This window comes from Bombus impatiens, unplaced genomic scaffold (assembly GCF_000188095.3).
Source record: "Bombus impatiens unplaced genomic scaffold, BIMP_2.2 scf_0318, whole genome shotgun sequence".
Taxonomy (NCBI): domain Eukaryota; kingdom Metazoa; phylum Arthropoda; class Insecta; order Hymenoptera; family Apidae; genus Bombus; species Bombus impatiens.
In genome coordinates this window covers 1,483,774-1,511,265 of record NT_176737.1, presented here as the reverse complement: position 1 = coordinate 1,511,265, position 27,492 = coordinate 1,483,774, and the positions used below count along the sequence as shown (strand labels likewise).

Below are 27,492 nucleotides of genomic sequence, written 5' to 3'. Positions count from 1 at the left end.
CTGCAAGTATTTCAATCAGACTTTATACATTTCAATAAAATGGATCCACAAATACGTGAAAACATTAAAAATTTTAACGGAACATTCATTACTCTGGAAAATTTGTCTCATGGAGGAGAACAAACCTATATGGAAGATCGAATACGCTTTCAAATAATAATTCTCTTTGAGACATACGATCTGAAAAATTGTAACCATATTTGCTATTTTAATGACTACCCATTTATGATATTATTTTTCCCTACGTATCCTTACTTTTACGCTCATCAGTCCTGCCTTAAATTGGGGATATTTAAATTTGCACCTTTTGTCAAGAACGAAATGTAAATAATTTGAGAAAAATATCGCTTAATTTTTTCAGTTCTCTCATTTTTTGCACTCTCTTTTTTCCTCTTTGTGAAAACCCTTCTCTTATCTGATATTCTTTGGTTCACAAATAAACAAAACGTACGTAAACACGTAGCTGTAATAAATCCAATTCAAAACAAGAAATATTCTATTCTTGTGACTTTTATGAAAAAGGAATTTAAAGGTTTATCTAAGTTCATTCATTTTCATCTTCGAAGTACTATCAATCAATTTACTATAATTGAGATTCTCCGTGTTTTCGCATCTTGTACATCTAAATTGTTTAACTAAAAATGTATCTGAATACATATGTATTGAAATACATTTGGATATATAAGTATGGTTTCCTTCAGAATTTGAAATTTTCCAATTTTCTAATAGTCTGTATGTAAATTTAATTTATGTATCTACGAATTAAGAATCAATTCATGGGAGCGGTATTCGTGGCAAGAAAATGGTAAATATGCATCTGCGCTCGGGTTCAATGTTCTATTTCCCACGGCAGATGCAAAGCACTGCCGGAATCGGCCTGTACAAATAATCATTGTAATCCTTTTCTTAGCTTCACGTCGGCGTATCGGTCTCAGTAAACCGCGGTATTCATGAGAAGAGGCAGACTGAAATTAAGAAAAGACACCAACGTTTCCAGTTGGAAGCTACACCAATCTAAATATTATGCTGAAACATTCCTCGAAAACAATCGCCCATTGTTTATCGTCTTTAAATGAATCTTTCCTCTTGCGCAGCACTATGAATCTCGACAGAAAGCTAAATTATCTTTTTCATTAAAAGAAATTTGAACTTTTCGACTGAAAAATACGACATATTGATTGAAAAGTTCTATGCACTGAAGAAATGAACATTTCTTACATATTAAAGAGATATGATGTTCCAAAAACAGTAACATCAGCTTACGAAAACATCTTCGTAAATTACGAAAAGCTATTAATAAAATTGAGATATTTAAATTGCCAACAACGTTAGATCATCGTATCAGAAAATCATCGCGACCCTAAAACGACGCTAAACACGCATACATACCTATCTATGCTGTTAAAACGGTCGATATTGTCTTTTCTTCCTTAGATGCGAACTTTAAATCGATCTCAATGGTTTGGAAACGACTAACAACAGATAGAATGAAGAGTGCACGTCTTGCCACAACGTGGAGAAGCAAGAGTGACCCTGTGACTTCCGACAGAACAGTCCTACTTCAACGAGGAGAAACAGTTTACCTTGTGCTTGAACGCCTGAAGCAGATAATGGTTTTGTTGTTCCACAGATCGATCGATCGATCGGTGCCGTCTTCACGAACCTCGCGTGTCTCCTCGTCTCTCCTTGTCGCTGCTCGTAATTCCTGTCGACGGGGACGATAAGTCACCTGAAAGGCAGTGAGAGCTTGCCACGATTCGATTCAGGGAACTTTCGCGATACTCTGTCCGTAATTAGTGAGGTAAAACTGCAGGAAGCGGTCGTTTTAGCTGATTGCTGATACTTTCATGAGTCGATAAGCTAGAAATTCCTTCGCGAAAAGATTACGAGAAGACGAACTGTTCGGTTAAATGAAACATTCGTTACAAAATCATACGATGATTTTATTGGGGAAAATTTATGCCGGATTGATATTTAATGACCCGATAATTATCATGAAACGGTAGCAAATGGATAAATTCATTCGTGAAATTATTTACGGGATATTTCGAATTATTGCAACCCTCGACTCGTTTTTCAACGAAGCGAAACATAAACCGCCTGTAAGCTGCAAAGGACTGTCTCGTTGCAAGAGACATTGCACTTCTCTCGTGTACCCAACGTAATTCGCAAATTAAGCTCGCTCTAGGAGAGTCCTACTCTGTTCTTGACGTAATTCACGAGATGTAACTCTCACGAGTTGTCGCTTAAAAATACTCGACTTCGAGTAAATTTTTATGTACTGCTGCCTATCCTTGTAGTCTCAGATTTGCCAGACGGTTTTACAAACAGAGTATCAACAATGGGTTAATCGTTAAATCTCGTGAGTAGAGAATACGATGCTATTTTTCTTTAAACAAACGAGTTATATGTCATTATTAAACGATTATAAATAGACAAAATATCGCTTCTAGTTGTATTATCTAATTCACTTAATTACACATACAACCCTATAACTAAATATAAAATTGTCTACGCAATAACCGAGAAATCCTACAAACAAGAGGCGTAACATATTCGCTATCGCATAATTCTTAAAGAAAATTCCACAAAACAACTTCCAAAGTTAATTGAATCAGTTCCAGTTCATCGAAGATGCTGAACGCTCGAGAGCCAAGAAACATCAACAAGTACAAGATATCGACTCGAGGTGAATAAATCGACACACATCACGATCGTGCTGCGATTCTCGAGAAACAAGTTCATTGCCAGGCGCCAGACTGAAGTGGCTGTTATCGTTAACAAAAACCAGATCTACGAAGCATCTCTCAAGCGTTCCATAGAAAAGCCGGATTCCAAGGGAGGTCTAGAGATCCGACCACTTGTCATTCCGAGTGCACACGCGACCAAGTACGCGCGCACGTATTCGTTTTTCGGCAAAGACCGAGGATAGATGTTGAATGTCTTGCTAGACGGTGTGACATAAAGTCTTGTGACGGAAAGACTGCGGTCGAACTAACTTCCGTACGTGGAAGACGGTAACACCGAGTAACCCCCTAACAAACCATCTTGAGCCAGCAACGCCAATAGCTCCGCCAGTTCAGTTTCAAAGTGGCGGTTTCATACGTACTCCATGCTCTATATGAGCAGTTTCCGAGTGGTTGCTGGCGCGAACTACAAACCTTTCGCCGAAGGGAGATAGACGTCACGTAAGAGGAGTTAGGCGTATCCTTTGGATAGGATCGGTTTAGCTTCTGAACAGACAAATGGGAGAAGGAGGAAACTTGGTGGAAGATAAAGAGAGCGAAACAGGGGAACGACGATCTAACATCTTATGAGAAGGTCTCTCATTGAAATGCGAACTCGTGCTACATCGGGGCATGTGCGAGTATGTCTGTCTAGCTGGATTAGAATACATAACCTATCTCCCGTGTCATCCACGTCGCCCGATTCCTTCTACCGGCTGCCGCTATGCCTTTCCAAGGGAACCTAATTAATTAACCTATCGCATCGTGCACGCAAACCACTGGTTCTTTGGTGCTCTCTGCAGCCCCGTTAAAGGACAAAAGCCCAAGATACTTGCTGCTGATATCTTTCATTCTGCAGTGCACCGCCATGCAATGGTTTACGCGTGGTATTTCTATTAAAATCAAAACATTTCCCACCACCATGTTACTACTTTTGTCACGTGTATCAATGTACGTAGAGTATCAATATTTACGTACTTACAAAAAATTGCTAATCTGAATAATCATTAAGAGATTACTAAAATCTTCGATAAATACTATTCGATTACAGAAGAAAAACTGTTGGTACTAATAATCCTTAACTCGTAACTTACACAATTTTGTTAATTATATTAGTTCCTAGTACTTATGAATCAGTGTACATCATTGAGTATTCTTATTACAGATTGCAAATTAGAAATGCTGAAATTTAACAGATCAATTTTAGAAGTGGCATCGATAAAGAAGCACGTATAAGTCGTAAGTTCAGAGCGGTTATATGAAACTATCGTGCTTTAAGGTACCTATCGTTACTGAAATAACATCACCATCGATTATCACGGAATGTAATAAGGTAGGTGAACCCGATTCACGGTAAGTAGAATCGACCCAGTGTTTAAAAGGGTCGAAAACGGTAATTTTGGTCGATCGTGAGATAGAAGTACGAAGTTTCATGTTCGTTCTGGCATTTATACTATGGACGAAGTTTATAAACGTAGTAGAATACGAATACGAGCTAGCAAAAATAAAATTAACGATTTTTCAATTTCGTCCATATGTATGTAGCTTAATTGCAATACGAGACTTCTGTTTATAACTTTCCCACATAGGATTAAATTTTATGTATGTTCTCGAAAGTATCGTGTACCGTTTTACTATACTTTAATTTAAAAAATTTAGCCACGGTCAAAGTAAAATTAGAATCCAGTACAAATAATATAAAAATAATACCTCAAATTAATTTGTGTATCTTTTACGTAGGTGCTATGCCTACGTGCAAAACCATAAAAAAGAAATTTTCTTACCTTGTTACGCGAAGAAGAAGAGCTGACTTGTCACTTGAATTACCAATCTGTTGAACATAATAATTTCCTTATCGAAGGACCTTGTGCTTTCAGTGTCGTTTCATTCCTGCAAAAGAATAAATTATATTTTCATTTCTAAAGATTAAAATCGATTTAATTAAAATTTATTTGTCTTTATTAACTATTAACACTGTAATTTTAAACATTTCTGCTTGAAAGATAAATAGGTTAACAGAGTATATCAATACATAAAAGTTTGAATTTGTTATAGTATTCTGATTTTATTGATTAAAACTAAAGCATTAATTTCCTGCAGCTTCATTCATTTTCACATATTCTATCTTCGTTAGAGCAAATATAAAAATATACATATTTATTTACTGTACTTAGTATACTTATTATTAATTTAATTTTATATTAGATATTATTTATATTTCCAGTCAACTTATATTACTTATATTACTTTGAACTTTGCTGAGAAATTCAACCTCAGAACCATTATTTTCAACATTATCGTTTAATAAAGATGTAAAGGCATAAAAGCGCAATATTTCGACGAAACGTTTCGATAAAATAAATATTGATATACGCCACACCACTGCTATGAAGTACAGATGTTACAATCGATTATCCATAAATAATGGCCAAGTATCGGCGACCATAAAACTGTCTTTATATCCTTAAAATATCGATAATCCTGATAAATCGAGGGGGTTACTGTGTAACTTTAAGCGCCTCTAAATTTGCTTTAAGATGGATGTTAATAGGGAATAAAGAAACTACACTTCTGCGAAAATGGAAAATTACTTTCATTTACCGTTTCATTAAAATGAATTCATGAATTATTTTTATTATTTCGTACCATAAATTGTTCGTCCATATTGGATTCTGGACAAAAGATATCATCAGAGACATAATCAACGAAAACATATTTTAAACTTGTTTAAGTTGCGTGAATAAAAAATTATATAATATCTAGAATATTATTTTATGCTATTATAAATAAAATTAAAGACTATAAAGATCGAAAAGGCAGATTAAGAACTTGTTCCTTGTCAAATAACTTTAGTGATTAAATTTGCGCTTCCATATCTGTACATAGGTTTACATTTCAGATATATAAAAATAGATAAATATAATTAAATATAAAAAGTAAATGGGATAAATAAAAATACTTTAAAGTAAAATTACTAGTGATTTTTAAAAAACAATAAATACGAAATAATGAAAAAGATAAAATATAAATAAACCGTGCATACATAAACGAAAAATTTGCATTATACATAACCAGTCAGTGAAATCAATTTCAAATTTCATGAATCAACAATTATCATTAAAATAGAGTTATTTGAATTATATGTCATATGACGTATTGTATTGTTACTATACAAGTCAGTTATTTGTTGTAAATCATGTAAGTGCATTGCTTAAAATAATTAGTGAATCGTTCACTATGTCACTTAATTGTTTCTTACATACCTTGCTTCCATGATTGTTTTTATGGCAGCATCGCACAAATAATGTATTGAAGTCACAAGAGTTCTTCGTTTCTGTTAACCTTTTTCGTGTAATAAAACTGTTCGTAGTAACGATTATTTAATTGTTTTGGACGGTGTATGTATGTCAAAATACTGTTTTTATAACATATAACTCGTTCGTAACACGAAATGTAATATAAACAACCGGGATCAAATATGTATCGAAAGTTCAAATGTTGGTAAATAAATCCTTTGGAAACGCGAAAACACATTTACTGTACCGCCCAAATATAACCGAATTGTAATAACAACTTCCACCAGGGTCGCTAGTGTCGTTGCTGCTAAACCGTGGGGAGTCGACTTCAAGTCGTAAGTAACTATATTTTTATTGTTATTCATTTAAAATCACAAACAATATATTAACTACTATGTATATATTATAACAAGTGTTAACGTATACATAAGAGACAACTCGTCACATGTTTAATACATTTTAATACACTTTAAACCAATCACTTAACTGACGACAAAAAACTTTTTGTATCGTGTAAAATCGATTATTTTCTTTTCGAATGTGCAAACGATCAGTAATATCTCGAATATCTAGCAATAATAACCGTCAATATTTAATGACGATATATGTTTAATGACATTGACGATATTATCAATCGTGTGTGATCGATATTAAAGAACTGAGATTAAATATCGACAAGAATTTCTATATTTTGCAATCCACGTATCACTGGTGTTAAGTGGTGGGGATATCGATAATATTATCGATCCTGTACGTGCCTCTTTACCGTTCCTTTACGGTTTCTCTTTTCGATACTCGATAATAACGAGATTCGATTCGTTTGATCGAGTTATTCGTGGAAAAAGTTACTTAAGTAAATCGTGTCTGTTTCCTTGCAGGAAGTTGCAACGTGAAGTTTTTGTACCGTATAAATTCCGTTCTTCGAATAAATGATGTCATAACCGCGAACATATCGCGAACACACGTGAATCCAGCGCAGATGTTGCGCGATCTACAGAGGGCAGGTGGGTTGTCACCGGTGTAAGAAACGTCTCCAGCTCAGGAACCAGCTCTGAGAACACACACAGCCAAGATCTCCCATCCCGATTTCTCATCACGTTCCGGTAAGTGGAAAGCATGAACAAGTTTTGAACACGAATGATAAGACAGTGGCGGCGAACTTTTACTGAATAATCTCGTCGTTTTCGCGGGTCCCTTCGACGACCAGAAACACAGTCGTTCTCGCGGCTGATAATATCTGTCGCACTTAGGAACGTAAGTACTCTGTATGCGAGTATACCTGTACTCCCGTCACGAGTTCCGTGGTTTGCCACTAGTGAATAGAAAATTCAAACTTGTCGAAACTGATCCTGAATATTTAATCGACAAGCTGATGATTTCTATGCTGCGAACAAATTTCGTGCCATGTTCGTAGTAATTAATTCCTCGTTTGATACAGTAACGCATTTGCCACGTACTTCTTTATGAGATAGAATTGTGAAATTAATAGGGTTTTGCATAATAGAATTTATTCGTGGAAATGAAAGGAACATATATGTTACATTATGTCTTGATAGAAATTAATAACAGAGATATATTATTATATCGGTATGTTTTACTTTTAAATCAAATTTATTTAATTATACAATTTTTTTATATAACTTTATGCTATCTTTCTAACAATTAAGATTAATTCGTTTCATACGTTTTATTTAGTTCCCTCGCAATATTTTAATTTACTTTATATCGTTCAACAATAGCTTACACTTTCCTTTTGTAATCAAATATAGTTTAATATCGATGCAAAATGCAAGAATACAATAGTTGCTTTTTGCCTATCACCGATTAAAAGAAAAAGAGCGTAAATAACACTTCCATTTGTTAGGTGAATAGAATGGTCGTGATAAAGGTGGGAATTTTTTCGTTTGTTACGTATAAAAGGCGCGTTATCGCTTTCGTAATATGAATACACGTGTTTCCCTGCTTCCGTCCGTACAGCCGGACATGTACAATGATAGAAATCGGCTGGCGAGGTTAACGCTTGCTCGAGGAGCAACATAAAAATTCCCGTGTCGCACTTAGCCACTCGTTCTTCGTCAACGTCGCGATTAACTGCAGTGACTGACTGGCTGACTGGCTGTCGTACCGGTACTTGGCTTGTACGCGAAGTGTAGGGTAATAATTCATTAACAAAGACCAACGATTAACGTGTTGGACACACAACATTAGTTTCCTCAGAAACGTGACTGTGCTGTACATTTCTTTGACAACTTAACGAGATAAGCAAAGGTGCAAAGATGCGTTGAGCTCATTTACGTTATGATTAATTACCGTATTTAATTACCACACTATTTTCGCATTATCGTCCAGTAGTTTGTGACATACCTAGGTGATGCATTTTTTAGAAAATTTTTTCAGAGTATAAATTAATATCTTCATGTAATTACCAAATATACAGTCTTGGCGAAAGTAATTTTGCTACTTTTTGAAATTCATTCAACAACTGTATTAATAACTTTTTGAGAATTTATTTCCTAGGCAATATTCGCAGATTATAATTTCGAAGAATGACTTTCTAAAATTTGACTGTAAACTTTCGCCATCAAATTCCAATTCCAAAGTTTTGCGTGAATTTTTAACGACTACTGTCGTTTTACCGATCATGAAAAGTTCATAAAACAAAAAGATTAGAGTACTGCCCACTTCGAAATTGATCAATTTTCAGGTCCGTGTCGATTCCGACTGTTTCACTTTTCTATGTTCAAAGAAATTAATTAATGTTCTGTAAATGGTGTTCAATAGAGCATAAAAAGTATTCACAACGATACGCACGATTCAATTAAGTAAATACATGTTATTACATGAACTACTAACAGCTCCATTGGATTATACAAACACGTAGAACCATGAAACGCTTGATTCATTTTCATCGAGTGCTCATGGAATAAAAAATAATTTACGATCCGAATTTAAGGTCGATTAACGATTGTTGTTTCGAAGTTGCGGGACCGTGTCCACAGATCAGCGGGTCGATGCGCCGAGTCACACGACAACGAACGACATTTCGGTGATTTATTTTAACTTGTTTCCCTACAGAGCGCGGGCCGAGCGAAACGAGCGTTTAATTATTTCCCGTACCAGTGTCAATTTGTGCCAGTTAGAGTGACAATCGAGAGTCGAAAGCTGGCGGTGGCTTCCTTGTTTAAGCATCCTCAGCGTCGATATTAAGCGGAAAAAGCGTTTTCTATATCGATGAGTTTTCAAATTCCCGCGTTGTAAATATCAGAGAAAAATTTCAATTGCTAGCATTTTTATGGAACGACGAAAAATCGACAAATGTAATATAGCTCGCCAAGTATAATAAGAGACGTGCGATGAATTTTTGACACGTCCACGAAAAGAACAATATTTGCAAGTACACCCTTTATCACGAATATCTACATGCAGGCGCATTATCACGAACACGTTGTTGAAAGATAAAACAATGTCGACCATGTCGGACCTTACTCTACAGCCCTATATGTTCGACGACAAGCGTGCATTATTGAAGAAACCTTCTAGTTGTGAGGCATGCATACACTCACGGCCGCACAGTTTCTATTTGTTGCAAATTTACCATGACGGCGACGCTGACACGCTTCGCCGCGTAAAACCACCGGACGTTTACGAGCCGTAGAAGTGTTCACGATCACGTAACACAGGTTCCCGTTTGGATGTCTCATTAGCGAAGCACCCTTCGAAAAATAAGTGGCCCCTTGTGTCGCTATACGAGACCCGTAAATGTCATGTAAAATCGAAAGACATATCCGTAAATTTCGGCTGCTCTTTGTTTTACCGATGAAGAGTGTTTCTCATAATGAGTCATAAAACTTGTTCGCCATTCGATGAGTATCTAATATTCAAAGAATTCCTTGTTAGTAAAGCTTCTGGTCGAGAAATGAAAAATCATGCAAACGTGTATTTTAAAACTGGTACTGTGAATTTGTTCGAACGAATGGGACTCTTGAGAGGGATGGCGTTTATTTATACAAGTGTCTTAAACTTATGAAAATACAGTATGATTCCCTATGGTTTCGTATAACGCCATTGGAAGACTGTTACGGTGCTTAAAAAGACTATATCGATACATTCGTCGTTAATGTTAAATATCGTAAAACGTACGAAATAAAGACAAAGAAAATAGTTTTAAAATTTCGCTTGTAAAAAGGATTTATAATATAGTAGATAGATAAATTGAATGGAAGCAAATGTACTATTCGCATTTTGTTCGCAATACAAATCGCGTGACAAATGAAGGAAACGTGAAAGCGCGAATATATCGAATACTTAAATTCAATCAGGCAACGGCGCATTTCGAGCAATCGAATCGGTGGTATCGAGCGACCATGGGAGGTCCCATTAACCGCGACATTCGTTTAAAATCCTCTCAAGGAAAATACAAAATTACATTTTCCTCGGCTGGATTGAGAAACGATCTTGAACGGGCCGGTTTGGCGGGAGAAAATCTGGTTTGGGGAATACGCAGTAGAGTTGCACAAACCAGCGAAACATCCACGTAGCCATTACTTGGTGGCAATCGTAACTCACCGGCGGCCCAGAAAGCCAGCTGTTATACGTATACACTATACACGCTGCGCCCCGACTGCATCAGCGCTTGAAATTGGAAACCATATCGCGGGATATACAGATTATTATGCCATTAGGGTATAATGGGAGGAGCATTCGAGTCCACCGGGGAAACGAGCAAGTAGATTTCGTAGCGTTGAGTCCTGGAGTGTGCGGCAATTAAAGCAGTCGCCGCTTGGGGACGATGACGTGAGGAAGGAAATTATTTTCCCAAAGAGTGGAACTGCCGACTGGAATACGCAGGCACAAAAAGCCGAAGTAATTAATGGAGCAAGATAGATTGAAGGAGTACGCTTGAATGATGCATCACAGAAAAGCAGCCGGAATATTAATGCATCATGATCATTAGTCTAATGCAGTCCTGATATGGCGTGCCAAGATGGAAAGCTGGAACGTCTATCCGTCGGAGGAAGCGAGTTTAGACTTCTGTTGAATTAGGGAGGAAACGAAAGAGGAAGCCGTGGAACCGTTCTTCGAAGACTACACGGGACGAATGTGATCGTTCCAATTTCTTCAAGGATGTCTTATTCTTCAACGATCCATAGACATTATCGCGTTAGGTTTGTTTTAATTAGTAAGCTTTAATGAACGGAGAAAATTGTATCGAAATAAGCGCAGTCATGACCGCAAGTAATTCTGAAGCCATTACGAAACTGAGTCGTTGCCGAATGGCCCGATAAATTTTGCCCACAGTTGGCACTTCATATCGAGCCTAATGAACTTTTAATTAAACTTTAATTAACCATCGTAACGCGTACCAATTTAAATTTCACGTGAACATCACGGAAGCAACACCATGAGTGCGAACGCGTACTCCGCTGCCCGTTATATTCGAATGCAATACTCTCAGCTGCTCTTAAAAACAATATCGCAGTTGGCTGCAGTTGGCGTCCTTAGAATAAAAAACGCGTGCAAGTCGTCGTCATGCACTCAGCGTGAGGCTTCCTCTCGCTAAAGGTTGGAGCAGCCATTATTCACCGTGGCTGGTCCGAGAGAAGGACCGTGGAATAAAGGAAGCCGGTGGATGGACGAAAGGTAGACCAGAGACGTACTGTTTATTTAAACGAAAAAAGACAATCAAGAGCGCGCCACGGGACTTTCTCACGCGGCCCACCTTTCGTATTTGGCTCCATTTGAAGTGCGAATAGCCACCACGTAAAAAATAGTATAAATAAGTGTTAAGTTGCAGGACGATGAATGTACCTGGCGAAGAGTTTGTGAGACGTGTGTTGAAAGAATACGTTATCGCGCTTGTAAAGTTCACGTAAAGATTAACTTCGAGCTTTCTTCTTAAACATGGAAACGTGCAAGTGAATATTTTACATGGTTTTGCACTTTACATCGTTTACGAAATTCCAAGGTAATGTGTGCATTTCGGAAAATATTTCAGACGGCTTTTTTTAGCACGGATCTCTTAAATACAAGTAATTTTCTTCTAAATAAAAATTATACGATGAACATTTTTAAACTGAAACAGTAGGTTTTGTTACAATAAATATTTTACGTCGTTTTATACTTTACATTATTTGGAAATTTCTAGAGTAAATGATGTCTGTTGGAAAATATTTTGGGCGATTTTTAAGCATTAACATTTTTTTAAGATATACACCCTCTTTTGAAAACCTTAGAACAGTTACTGCCTATATTTCCTTCAAAAGTGGGCAATGAATGGTTGAAAGATCACTCAGCTTGATGCTTTATACGACGAAAAATATATTAAATGCAATTACAAATTTACAATCTACACGAAATACTGAAAGTTTATCAAGAATAGGCGTTCTAAGACTTTTAGGAGTAGGAATGTACTTATATTTAAATACGTACAACAACGTTCGTATTACGCATCGAATAATTGGCAATTGGAATTTTTTTCACAGTTTCTGAGAAAATACGCGATCTAATACATTTATTTCCTAAATATTCCATTGTTTTAAGTACGTACCAAAATTTAATATTCTCTGACAGTGAAACACATGTTTGCATTTATCTTAATCGGCGATACAAATCTGAAAAAGATAGTAGAAGCGACGTCGCGCCGTATCGCATGTAACATGGAGCTTATTAAAGAGACAGGAACACTTTTTTTCATTGTCTGGTTGTTGTGACAGCTGCAACCACTTGGACGCGTCGTAGCAGTCGTCATTGATCGTCGTGTTGTAACAGTTACGTTTATAGCCAGTTTCCGGCTTACGCCATTTAATTTAATCCCTCTTTTCCTTTATTCTGTGGTTACAGTTAAATCTTCTAATCAAATGTTAATCTTCGCTGTAGCTGATTATTCAAATGACACGTTTACTCATTTTTTACGTATACCGTTACATATGGACACCGTTACAAGTCGTGACTGTAGGTTTTGAGAATAAGATATTCAGTTCCTACAATTATTGTTACATGGTTATTATATATGTGAATCCTTAAAAGTAAGATATTGATGACGTTAATGTCATGTCTCGAAGATGTAAATCAATTACTTTTCGATTTCTATGGTATTATATGAATATTTTATTTTCAATTGAATTCGTTATGAAGAAATAAATTTCTGTAACGTTCAATTATCTCGGTTATGTTGCCTCGTTTCATTAAGAGAAGGAATAATGATACAAATAATTTCCTACGTAAATACAGGTTATCGTCAGTGATACATACATATAGATATGTATAATGTACGATCATAGCTTTCCATATCCCCATATTTTACACCATCACTTTAATTATATGATATTCAAAACGTAAATGAAATATTTTCAGCTTCCTTAAGACCATATTGGTATTTGGCTTCTAACATTTTCTAAAATTATCATGCGTAGAATTTTCTTTATGTCTAGTAAATTACAGTTTATAATATAGTTATGTCCTTCTTAGGATACAAAGATTCCAATTTCGAAACACTTTATAGACACGTGTTATCGTTACCAACATAATTATAGGCTCTTAAATTTACACGCTTTACGCTACTACCGCAATTACGTGTTACACAACAGCGTAACCACATTCTACGAGCACAGTAATAAAATTCCGTTCCCATTCACCAGAAGGATGTAACAGGCTGAAGAGACCTCGGCATTTAATCACGTTAACGCAACTACGTACGTACCATAAATACAGGATATATGTAAATATTGAATTAACGATCGTTCGTTAAACGCATGTATAAAGCGGCATGTATTGTCACGCTGTTGTGACAAGCTTGCGACAAACTGCAATTTTTAGGCTCGTGTTCGATCAAAATGTTGTTAGAGGCATAATTGTTTCCAAATTATCTATGTGAAAGTTAGTAAAATGTCCGATCGGTTTTACTTTAAACGTCAAAATCGATGATAACGTTCATAACGATGCTTCGTTCATAACATTAACTTAGTACATAGTAGATAGTAGTGCGTAGTATTAATCAGGTATTACGGAAATACACGATTCAATTTAGAATAAAACATTAAGTGACTACGGAATGTTTAGAATTACATTATGGCGGCAAGAATTATTTTATTTTTACGTCAATTATCGCATTGTTTCGTTCGAATATAAAATGTTGAAACACCTTTCTTTTATAATACCTTTCTTTTATATTCATTTCGCTATAAGTTTCTCGTGCCGGTTACAAAATGAATCCAATATGAAGCTTGAGGGCGCAATTTTAATCAACTTTACCCTCTCTGTAAAGCAAAAGTAACACGTTACCGCACTGAAGAGGTAAAAGACCATTAAAAGACCTGAAAAACCTGTGCGGCGAGATAATAACACTGCGTTATTTTGTCAGGTCCCGATTTTACGCGTTCGGCCAAAAAAAACATCGAACAGGTCGTAAGGAAGCGTATCGATGTTCCGTCCTGCATTATGAGACGCGTCAGACCAACCAGACAGGTCGGCTAGCGTGAAACGATTCCGCAGGTAGATAGTTACGAGCTGACTAACAATATAAATACATACCTGACTGGCAAACTAATCGGTTGCTTGACGCACCGATTGCTTCTTTGTCCTGACCAAACTCTCCGACGCCGCACACACATTTTCGTTCGATAATCGTTTCTACCGATAGCACGACAGATAGAACCGCCTTTCACCCTTTCTTTGTGTATTTTGCTCCTTTTTCCTTATCATTATTATAGCGAAGTTCTTGAATCCGCCGCGTGATCGTTAAAAATCGAAGCAGTCGAGATCAGACTAGATAATTAGACACGGAAAAGTATGGGATCGGAAAGGACGAAGCGCCTAATAATCAAAGAATCTATAATATATCGATGATTAAAGCGAAGAATTTTGATCCAAAAACTTGTATTTTAACACTTACGAACCTACGAACACTTATGCTTTGCTAGAAGTAGTTTGAAAAAGGAAATTAAGAAAAGTGGTTTGAAATTATAGAATTGTAGCAAATTGGAAAATCGTATAGAACTGAAACAATTCTTCTCTTTTCGCAATTTTTAGCGTCTCTAATGACGTGCTGTTACTTAGTATTAAGAAAGAGCGCTATTTTGAATTGTGACACTGTTCCTGTTAAATTATTTGAAAAATTATCAATTTATTTTACTGTGTTATCTCAGCGAGAATGTGTGTTATAGTTCTCGAAGTTATTTTTGTATTATTCATTTATAAAAGTATTATTCGTTTGTTATTTAAAACAAGACTTAATGCTTCAAATATCGCACCGATGTCGAAAGGTATCGAAAGACATAGTTCGTAGAAAGGGTTGAGTAAATATTCTAGATAATTTAATTAGCATAGCGCGAGAAGGAAACGTTCGAAAACACGTAATTAGTATGGAAGTTATAATTTTTATTTTATGTAACAAACGATAAAGTTATATAACTTAACATTTCGAAAGTTTCCTTATCACAGATCCTACCTTTGCTCTTCAATTTTTAAACTTTGTATAGTTTCCTAATCTAATTTTTTAAAGTATAAATATTTATCAAAGGCATGAAATGTTGGACTGAACTACTTGTCGAATCTCGTGTGAAGTTCCTAATGACGCATGATCGATCATAATTTCGCAACATGTCGTGTGTATTAGATAATGATTCTGGCCTCAACCGTATATTTATTCCTGTCAATATATTTCTCTGTGTGGCATGTTTTTCATGTAATTACGCTATACGTGAAATAACTTTGCGACACGCGTACTTAGACCTTAATGGACGAGTTTACAACTTTACCGTATATTTTTGAGCTACTTATCGATAAATAATGGTACAAATTACACTTACTAAATTGATTACCAAATTTCCAAGCATATAATCAAATCCAGGAAAATTCTTTGCTCCTAATTTTAATTCTATAATTATTGTCTTAACTTTAGTACAAGCTAATCGTTAGCTTTATTTAACAAAATATATCTTGTATCAGTAAAAAATTCTTCGTTGTACCGATGTCTTTCCTTTTATTCTTCGATCATTTTTATTCGATAATTCTGTATTCGGAGACATTCTGTCTATTTACTATTATTTTTCCAGTTTCACTGCGATCAAAATCGTAAATTACGTATTTTTTTCCAAAGTGAAATGTCAACACTCTAGAGAGTCTAAAGAAAGATAGGATATATCATCACATATTATATTCACAAACGATCGAAGAAGGAGAACAAAATATTTCTTACACAATAGAAGAACAAAATCCCACACGCATTTTCCATTGTTACAACTAAAAATCGAAGCGTTCAAAAAACCGTGCAACGTATTGTTTACACTCGTGCGATGCAAATTCAATGAAAATTGTACCCGTTGTACAAACAGCTGAGGCAAAGAAATACAATACAGTTAATCAATCAACCGGCGCGCAGTACGTCGCAAAATAACTTTCGCGATTTTTCACAAATATCAATCCGTCCGATCTAATCGCGATCACCGGGAAAATATACCTCGTCCAATACCTGACCGAACGTTTCACTGAACATTTCGGACGGTCCTGTGAGTTCCTCGCGGGAAAAATCTGATACGTATGCACGTAGAGTAGCGCAGAGAGCAGAGAATGTCAATTCTCAACGAGCTTGAACCAAATACGCGGATCATAGGCTGAGCATATATTTCTCTCTAAGTATATATTAATTTTCATAGTTCATGATCGTATTTTTTTCTCTCTCGCTATCGTCTCACCTCTATACAGATGCTTCTGCTTCAAAAAATTCGGATCTAATCTCGCAAGCATATACTGTTGTCCTTCTTCTTAATTAAAATATTTCGACACAATTTTTCGAACGCTCTGTATATCGCGTTGCTTGAAAAAGTTACAGCGATGTTCATTCTTTATTCGATACAGATTTGTTTACCATGTTTCATATTACAATTTGTTCTTTGAAACAGCCTTTTTATCAAAAAATTGTAACAATCGTTAAAATGACCATTCCCTCTTTTCTCTGGTTTCGATTTTCCCAAGTTACTTTTGTTTCCCTCTCTCGTATATTATTGCCTTATTCTCTCTCTCTCTCTCTCTCTCTCTCTCTTTCTCTCTCTCTCCAACTCACACATATATACAGTTTTCTCCTCTCGTATTCCATGGCCAAACACCGCGTCGCGCCACAAGGAAAATAGCCGCAATCATCGGCCCCTGTTGCTACCATCCGTGGAATTTTTTCTTGCCAGTAATCATCAAGATATCGTATGAGGACTGGTTTTCGCACGCGGTGTGAATTTCGCTCCCAGATCGATCCGTGCATTGATTGTAATCGATAGCTTTGAACGCGGTCACCTGAATATCCAATCCATCGCCTGTTCGCGAGATTCCCGAGGATCCAGGAATCCGCGTGTATCTTCGTGATTGATATCTCTTTGTCATCGATAACGTTATATACCTACGTCATATCGCGACGAATTCTCTTTGGTTTGATCGTCGACTGAAACTAGCTCGCTCGTAACAGCCAAGCCTAATCGAGATTTCCTGACTGATTTGTCGTTATTTGAGTTAAAAAAGCGCCGCTATTTTAGATGCTAGTTCATTTCAATTGTTTTCGACAGACGTAATTCAAAGTACACGTTGCTGGAGATCAATGATGGTAGACATGTATTAATTACAGGAATTCGTTCTTATATTATATATAGTTGTAGCTAAATTGAGTTATAGGTATTTCATTCTTGTATAATTTGCACGACAGTCTATAAATGTGTTGAACGACGGCAGCGCAGTGGTTAGCGCCTTTGGTTACGAACGTTCGAGACCCGGGGCTTTCAAATCCTGGCGCCCATAGTCGTGTCCCGATCATTCCTTTCCGCGAACGTGCATTTGCAAAATGCAGAAGGAACAAAAGGAAACCAATTCAGTCCGTGCAAGTCTTCGAACAGCGATGGTATATCCTCGAAGTGATTTCTGCTATTTGGTTTCGTATGCGGACGAGAAGCTTTTTTTTTCTCCGGCAGTAATTCGAAAGAGCTGAGCGTCGAGCGGTCCACCGTGGGGTTCTAGTCGGTATAATCCGACGCTACCCCGCCCCTTCTAACAGCGTGGGGGTATCAATGAGGATTTCCCCACGTATAAAAAAAAGAGAAGAAAAAATAATGTCCATAAATGCGAAAGCAGGGCAAAGTAACGTCGTTATAAACATTTTTTACAAATTACCTTAAAATTTCTACCATCTGTTCGCGATAAATAAGCTCGTAAAAGTAAGTGAGTTGATTTTTGCGAAGCTGGACACAAGTCACATACTCGAATGATACAATTCGTAATTTATTATTCCTATAAGAATTTAGTTGTCTTTAATAATAAATTCTTAATTTTACACGTAAAACTTCTTTTTAATCTCTAGTGAGATGAACTAACTTTAATTTCTATGTACTTACTTAACTTTATTTTTCAACTTCTTATTTTTCCGGAACAAATCAAGTATTAAAACCTTAATCCAAAGTTAAATCCACAAGTTAGTGTGCTCGTATTTACCAACTTGGCAAGTTCTTCGAAGTAAACCACCAGATGTAAATTTCTTCAAATTTTCAGTTCCAGTTATGACCAACAAAATACATAAAATAGTGCTTAAAATAATTAACATAATCTTAATCTCATAGTAAGGTTTTACGGCGTTCTTAAAGCTTGGAATTAAGACTTTAATTTCTAAATATCTTTTTTCTTTCACGAATCCAAAATTTAAGGAGTCCTAATTTACATAGAATCCTATAAAATAATTTTGTCTTAAACAAATATATATATATATATATTTACGTTTCGTTACTAAAATTTGTAGACGTAAATACAACTTTTTCTATAAAATAGTATAAATCTGTAAAACATACGATTCCCGTTAATCCTCGAATCTAGTCCTCCCAATAGTTTTCTATTTTCCATTTCTGCTAAAAAAAAAATATGGCTTTCTTTATCTTCCGATATCGAAGAGAGTTTAATATAAATCTTTACGTCTAACTGCGAGAGATTGTGACGATTCCATTTCTATCGCCTGCCACGGCTATTGATCTTAGCCTCACATCACTGAAACGTGGAAGGAAGCTTCATGACATCCTATTATTTGTACGTAAAGTGTATAATGGTCAACAGTTTGAAAATTAATGTTTCAGTCCGTAGAGAAATGTGCGGTACCATGAAATTTTCTATGTCAAACCGCATAACATAACACTGAGTTTGCTTACCGTACCGGCATAGATCGCATGGCCATTAACATTGATAACCCACTTTTCGCAATTGATGTATATATTCTCTGAATCTTCTTCTACAATCAAAGAGTCACTATGCCGCATTTCATTGTACTTTTATTAACTCTTATTTTTTATATGTGTATTCTCCTTGTACATTAACTTTATATACTCTAATGGGCTATTTTCGTAGACGATATTCAATAAACAATACTTACGTGATCGATACTATTGTCGCTGTTACTTTCAACATTCTGGAAAGGCTGATACGTCGATAAATTGTTTTCTCAACCTCACTGCTGCAGAGTCGGCCGAAGTAACTGCGTCTCTTTGTTAGCATGGACCACCGTGAAGTATTTACCGTCTTAGACCGAATCTGGCTCATGATTTAAACAGTCTAAAAGAAATAGAATAGGCCGGAATTGACAGAGGCATAGAAACGCGTTATTTGCTACGTTATCTGAGATTTAATCATATAACAACAGACGATAATAATTTCAAATAAACTGATCTAGATTTGATCGTGATTTATACAAATTAAGAAGCTACAGGATATTGATTTCTTTAGACAGGTACAAATCGTTATGACGTGAATTGCTTAAATCGATACAATTTAATGCTCTCAGCAACCGAACCATCGATGTTCGAATTACAACTTCAGCGAGCTAATCGACTAATTCGATTTCTTCCTTCGCTTACGAATGTTCTTCGAACGTTTAAGGGTTATTTGAGTAGCAGAGAAGATAACACGAGAGGAACAGGTGAAGAATTATTTTTGGCATATATATAATTTGAAATATGAGGAATGAAGGAATACGATAGGATTATCGTATCTTTAGAAAGAATTAATCTCGTCTCCCTTTGTGTTCCTTAATTATCCTTTGCATTTCTTTTTTATCCCATATCATATCGTACGACCAATTTTCCGATCGAATTTCTTTTACAGCAAACGGAGTATCTAATGTCGAATCCACGACGCGGTCTTCCGGCTGTTTGAAAATGTCGCTCTTTCGATTTCAATTTCTTTGTTCGTTTTTGTCGCGAGTAACTCTATTTACCGCTGTCTACGAGGCTTTCTGATTGAACGTCTCACAAGATGTCGCAGATTACAGTGTGACCGTTCTCCGCCCGCCGATAATTGTACGATAAGGTTTCGTCGAAATCACAGATTAGAGACCGTGACAGTGTACACTCGTTATGTAGTGGCGCTCTCCGATAGTTATCTCTGCAACGATAAAGAGTTTCATGTCGCGCGACTTGATTAAACGCGGTGGTTTCACCAAGTCCGGGGAAACTGAACTGAAATCTTTGTTACACGAACTAGAGGAAATGCCACGTCGCAACTGCTCAAATTACGATACGAACATTCTAACAGCCTATCTTGAAATTAATTCAACGTTTACTCCCGTTAATTGGCTCCTACTTTCGACGTCGGTACGTCGAATGGGATCGGACACACGAAGCAAGACCACCAGGATCTCTTTAAGGGGCCTGCACACGATCAATGATTTTGTCAATCGTTGTCGATATTGACAACATTGGTTGCTGGTGGAAACTCACGGATAATACGGAAACGTAAACGTTTCAACAAATCCTTTTAATTTTCGTTTCATCGAACTGTCCATATTAGTGCATTGTTCGTATGTGGAATGTGAACCCCTTTATACTCGATGCTACCGAACCAGATTTCAAACGAAGAAAAAGAAGGACACTCGCTCTACTCGTTTTTCGGCGATACAATATCTCTGGCTGTAATGACACACAATCCTCGAACTGGTATGCTCTTTTTTTACTTCGCCAGAAATTCCTCGCAGCAGCGATTTTTTCTCGTCTCATTTTCGCGGTTATGAAGAAAAAGACGAAGTGGCAGGTTCGGGCACAAAAAATCGAGCCAGGCTGTCGAACGAAAAAGTTGGTTCGAAAAGAGGGGAAAAAGAAAATATACGCGTGAACGGACGAGTCCACCTTGTCTACGATGTTCACCAATGAAACGCCCAAACGAAACGTCCAAACGAAACTGCATTCCTTCGCGCGTGCTGAGTGGCAGCCAGGAGTAGAGGGATGTTAAGGGCTTAATTATGCGGAGAGGTACCGGCGCTCGAGTGGACGTGCTCGAAGAGTTGTTTTCGCCGATCCCAATGTAATTCCCGGCAGCGAGTGCTTAATTACGCTCGCACGGAAATTTATTTTACCTACGAGCTCGTCTGCGTGCGCCCGCACGCATGCAGGCTCACGCGGCACGACGTCTATTTCTCTATATTTACGTGATCGTCCGAGTTCCGATTGAAATACAGTGAACAGTGGCTCGCTTGTAATTAAAGAAATATTTAGAGAAAATTTTTACGCTATAATCTTTGCTTTGTGCTACACTCTATCATATTTATTATTTCGGAGAAAAATAGAGAATCAGATTAATAACAAAAGGTGTTATACCGAATTGTTCGATTTAATGCTGTATTGCTACATAGATTTTATCTTACGCAGTACGCCATACAAGATATTAACGTTAAACAAAAAGATAAATATTATATTTGCTAAGGAATGTAAAGAAATTGTACCGAATACAATTGTATATAAATAAAGTTATTAATATTGATAAATTTGAAGGAAATATGGTGACTCTTTATACAAGAAAATAAGAATGGAAAGTACATGGTAAAAGAATCACCGTCGTTGTAACGCGAATAGCGATTCGCAGAATGTTGCTTCAAACTTGAAACCAAGGCAGGAAGGAACGAACGATTCAGCCTGGCCAAAACCACAGTTGGAGTAGTATGCTAATTGATGCAATTAAATTAAGAAGCCATCCGAATAATTAAGGCCTCCAACGAAGTTGGTCGGCATATCGTATTCACACACGCGCCATATGTAAGCATATGGAGAAACGATTTTTAAAGGGCAGAAAATACGATAACAAGCGAAATTTCTCTTGGCCTCTTTTTGAAATTACTAGGGGGGAAATGCAGCAAAATTGAAAATTAAATGCTCTTGTTTCTCATTGCGAATCAATTATACGAATAAATTTATTGTTATGCGGAATATCAGTCGCGCAATCTACAATATGCAAAAGCGTTGTGCAAAATGAGACAGATTCATTTAAAATTGATGATCTATATGGAACATTCTAATTGATATTCAAAACTCATCATTAATGTTAACGTCAATTTAGTAGAATATTTAAATACGGCTTTTAAACGCGCCTTTTGAATTCAATATGTTTTTTAACTTCAGGCATAAAATTATGTTTATCTTGATCAACCAAGTTTATGTATAATAATATTCTCATATTATATATTTGAACAATGAAATTTTTAGCGATATCGCAGAGAATAGATTATGTATAGGTCGTCAGTTTTCAACTTTCAATGTTTCAGACGAAAATTTTCATTTGTTTGGTTACCGAAATTAAACCAGCCATCATATCGAGGGAAATTCAAGCATTGATCGACTTCATATAAGTTAAACAAAGTTCGATCATTGTAAAGTCTTTAACAGCAATTAGTCGCAGCATTGGTAACGGCAAATAGCTGTAGATAATTTCAGGAATTTATTGATTTCTAATTACAGCAGGTAAGACTTATTGACAAAAGTTAATTAATCTGCGAAAATGTGTTAGTAATTGTGATTTAATAGCGTTGTGATTTAATTATTCTTACCCATCTGTCCAAGCATTTTGCACCGATTTGTATCAATTTACTATGCGGATAAGCCATTAGTTCAGAAGTAGAATAAACGTCAAAACCGATGTTTTTGACTTTGCCGTAAGCTAATGATCGAATTCCACCACTAAAGCAATTAAAACCGAGAAGCTTTTATCATTAATACAGTGATATCGATTTTAGTTTCAAGAGTGCACACGTAGAGCCGCTATATACTCACATATGCATGTCGATCACGCATAATCAGCAAGAACATCGATAACATACAAAACTCAGCGGTTCATTAGCAGCACATACTTTGCTATATACAGTATGTAGTAATATATAATTTAAAAAAGCTAATTCCAATATCGACTATTATCTATTGCCCCTTCTTAATATCTTGGTTATAATTAATAAAAAGAAAACATAAACATATGTATACATATATGTAAGAATCTGTAGTATCTCAACATAAACAAATGGTGTAAATTAATTATATCGTGATTAATCACCTTTCTTAAGTAACATGCGGATCGTGTTGCAAATCAACGCTCGGAATATTTGAGTAACTCAATTTATCATTTCTTGAGAGAAATTTGTTACCTAATTCATTATATTTTTACATTTATTCATCAGATCGTATTATTAACCGGTGTATCCTTTATTATCATTTTCGAAACAATATTAGCCATATTTTAAACATAATTTAGAAATCATAGTAATTTCATATTTCGTTGATCTACTACAAATTGGAAATTCAAGTTCTCGGCCGAAAAATTGTTATTCCGATCGACAGAGATTATTATTCCAACTACGAGATACACCTACTTCAAATACACTCTTGTATCATAATAACTTTAAAATCTCTACCATCCAACTCTCGTATAAATTATTTTATAACATCTAGCAACACACCAAAACACATCTGTTGTGCGAATGTGTAACAGAAATTATATACCGTGATGTCCATCCCGTTGAATGTTACAAATTTGGGATTGATTTTCGATTCTCTGCTAATGGTATTCAGTAGTATCAATTCACACAGGAAATTCTAATATGACAAATTATGGGTATATACGTGGTACATTGCAAATGCATATAGTATCGAAACGAATTTGTAATGTCTTGTACAGAATTAAGATTTCATTGATAACATTGTTCAACTAGTATTTAGGAAAAATAATAAAACTTCTTTTTTAATGTAATACGTGATCTTTGTATATCATATATTTTGTGAAATTTGTTAAATTTTGTATTTGCGAAGACAACCTTTGATACATATTTTCGGAAAGACGACTGTTTTCTACAGATTAATAATAAATAAATCAATAAGAGGCTCGATTTTGATGGAAATTTTTACGATCTTAATGTCGCAGATACGCTCCGCACATGTAATGACGAAATCGATAATTCTTTTCGAGAAATGTGATAGCAATACGCTTGGATTACTAAAAATAACGAAGGTAGTTTACGGATACTTGGCTGGTGTTCCTAAAGGGACACAGACAGAATAGAATTCTATTGATCTAGTGTAGGAAGTTATATCTGCATGCTCGTTTACTCGTTCGTTCGTGTATTTTTTAAAAAGATTCAGCTTCACATTAAAGCATCCTCCCGGTAACCAAAGAGAAGCGAGTTACTGCACCTATTCTCGCGTACGTGTGGAATATTTAGAAATGAAAAATTATATCAAGTATAACTTACATAAAACAAAAGATTATCACTAGAGAAAATACTATTTTGCTGTCGTTAGTTACACATTGTAAAATTCTGCGTATTCTATCCAATAGCAGAAGGTTATCGAAGATTATTAGATATAAATATCCAAAGAAGCGTGACGTGTGTTTTAATAAATCACGAGAGGACTCGCAACTGGCCAGAGTAACAACGGGGAAAAACCATCACGTTTCGTAACTTCTTACTCTGAATGGTAATTACCCTGTCAGTGTCATTCCAGGAACGATGGTATCTGTTCCGAAGAAGACTCGAAAACCTTTCACGAGTCATATATTACGGTTATACCCAATTAATGCACGTACGATACCCAATACAATGAAATCGATTGAAGAGCACGAACTGACGGAGTCAGCGAATGACAATGAGAAAGTTCGACGACTGGGAGTTACTCTCCCGAAGGTCTACGATCCAGTCGTATTTACACTGTTATCCTGCGTGACAGATTTATTAAAGTTAAAGTCCTGTTCAAAAGAACCGGGCAGTAAACAGACTTTTATCGCTACCTGAACGACTATTCTTCGTGTTCGATGCTCAATCTCATCGATTTAACGGACTCCGAGCCAGTTACCTTCCATCTTTTTATAAAGCTCACCTACATTATGATTGTTAATGAAAACGGGTATGAATGGGTTGGCCGATTTATCCATCGATCGATCTTTGTTGTGCAGAAGAAAACGAACGGAGTTTGATTTAAGCTTCGAATGGCAGAAGGAAACGAAGGAACCGTTCCGGAGGAAAGCTCGCGCTTTTTCCCCTATTCTCTTCGTTGGTGATAAATCTTCGGTGTATCTGATGTAACATAGTGCGTTCAGTCACGAACGTAGCATCAAACATGTTTAACCCTTCTGCAAAAATGACGTTGCGATCCGAATAAATTAGAAGGAATGTCGAACGTGGCGATCTCGCTTAAGCTTATGATCGAACGAACCGTCTCTGTCGTGACTCGGTTATTGGCTCGAAAATAATTTGTCACCGGTGCTTCGATTTTTAATCGTCTACGGCTATTCTAATAATATTTTAACGAATGCTCGATCAGCTTGCCACGAACACTCTTCCGGAGTTTAGCGCGAGAGTAAAATTATCGATGACCCAATAGAAAATATTTAGCGTGTAACCGAGCAAATAGTATGCAATGCGGCTGTATAGCGGAATAATTTTCAATGAACGCCAGATAAATCAGCGAGATTGATCATATTTTTCCGGCGTTATTAGGGCTCGTATATTCATGTGTACGTAAGTGCGGGCAACGCGCATGCATCCGTGCGCTATATCCATCGCAGAGTGATGTATGATGGGAGTAATATATTTGGGTAGCGCAACGACGTATTAGGCACGATGTCGATATATTCGCGAACGATGCATAAATCTTCCCAGAAGGAGTTGCTCGTCGGCAAAACTATCAAGCATAGGCTTAAATCCTACCGTCAAAAAGTTTCATCGGGAAATTTCGCATAACGCGAAAGCCGCAGCTGCGCGTTCTCTAAAGTCCGCCGCAAGCAATGCATCTCAATTATGCTATTCTCTATACCGTAACATCTCATACGCGATTCCGCACGCGTAATAATATGTAATACCGTATCAACATGGATATCAAGGTACTAACGTGCCATGCTGTTCGGGATACGTTGTGCAAATCCTACGTTTTGTCGGTATGACGATGCGGTTGCCTGCAAATTACTGAAAATAACGCAAAATGGAAAATTAATCGCAAAGTGAAAAGCAGAACAAAAAATAAATAATCTGCTCTACTCCGTTAATATCTACATTTTGTTATTTTCACGAAAATCTAAATTTGTATAAATATTCACAGTTTAATTATCATTTTATAAGCTACACGAATAGCGCCATTTTTTTAACGAATATTACGCGCAAAGTGAATTTTCTGTTACATAGCATTACAAATTCTCTTCTTCTATAAAAAATTCTTCTATAAAACGTTCGATACTAGTGCGAACGATGACAAAGCCTTCGGCAGGTGAAAATTAATCGTCATATCATATATAAACTGTCTGGAGAGAAAAATCTTGACTACCTCATGGACTGTCATTCGACGTCGCGCGTCGCCGTAATGTCACAATGTCCGTGTGACATTTAGATCCCGACTCGATGCACGAAATTATGTTACGCGTAATACCGTTTGCGACTTCTCAAACGTCAATACGTACGAGCGTCGTGAAAGAGCGAGTGATATACGACACCGGTAATGCGTTCCGACAATGCAACGACCACATCAGTCGTAACATAGGAACGTAGCGAACGATGCATAAGTTAGTGGAGAAGTTCGTACGAGATTCAGGAAACTGGCCGCGTAGGATTAAACGGGAGCACCAGGGACAGCCAGTAACGACGTTTGCCGAGTCCTGGCACTCAAACCGATACGGCGAAAGTAGTTTCGACATTTCAAATAATGCATGGGGCCGATGCTCTACGTTCTCTGCATGAATTCGTAGGATCGATTGGCCAACCAAACGCGGACTATTAGACGGGAACAGAATAGCGACTTGGCGCACACCTTGGAAACTATATCGACACTGTTTCCGTTATGATACACTGTGGTTTAAATTCATAGTACGAGTGAAATATAGGAGATTCTATGGTTTAAAATAAGCTGAAAGTCAGGAATAATAAAATTACGTCGCAGGTTTTGTTTCAGAGAAAAGAGAGTTTGATAACCTGTCGAATATATAAGAATTTATCTAATCATAACTGACAGCGATAGATAATTGACAGGAGATTATTCTTCTTGTGAAAATAACTTGAGAAAGTAGAGTAAAGATTTTTCGTTTAAGGCTTCGTTACGTAGAAGATAAAGGTTGAACTTTTTTCCTTAGGAATTAAATCGGTACACATAATAACTCTTGAAATTCACTCCTCTCGAAAACGAAACTTCGGGCGAAAAATTGTATTGTACATTTTCGATTTA

At 36.4% G+C, this 27,492-nt stretch overlaps 1 protein-coding gene across 1 annotated transcript in view; it reads left to right on the top strand.

The window, feature by feature from the left end:
• Window positions 1-6,000: 6,000 nt before the first annotated feature.
• LOC100749762 (hemicentin-2-like) overlaps window positions 6,001-27,492 on the top strand; it is a 211,922-nt gene continuing 190,430 nt past the window's right edge. Inside the window, exons 1-2 of the mRNA XM_033320493.1 lie at window positions 6,001-6,357; window positions 6,901-7,125. The gene's annotated coding sequence lies outside the window, so the exon portion shown is untranslated. The remainder of the gene's footprint in view (window positions 6,358-6,900; window positions 7,126-27,492) is intronic.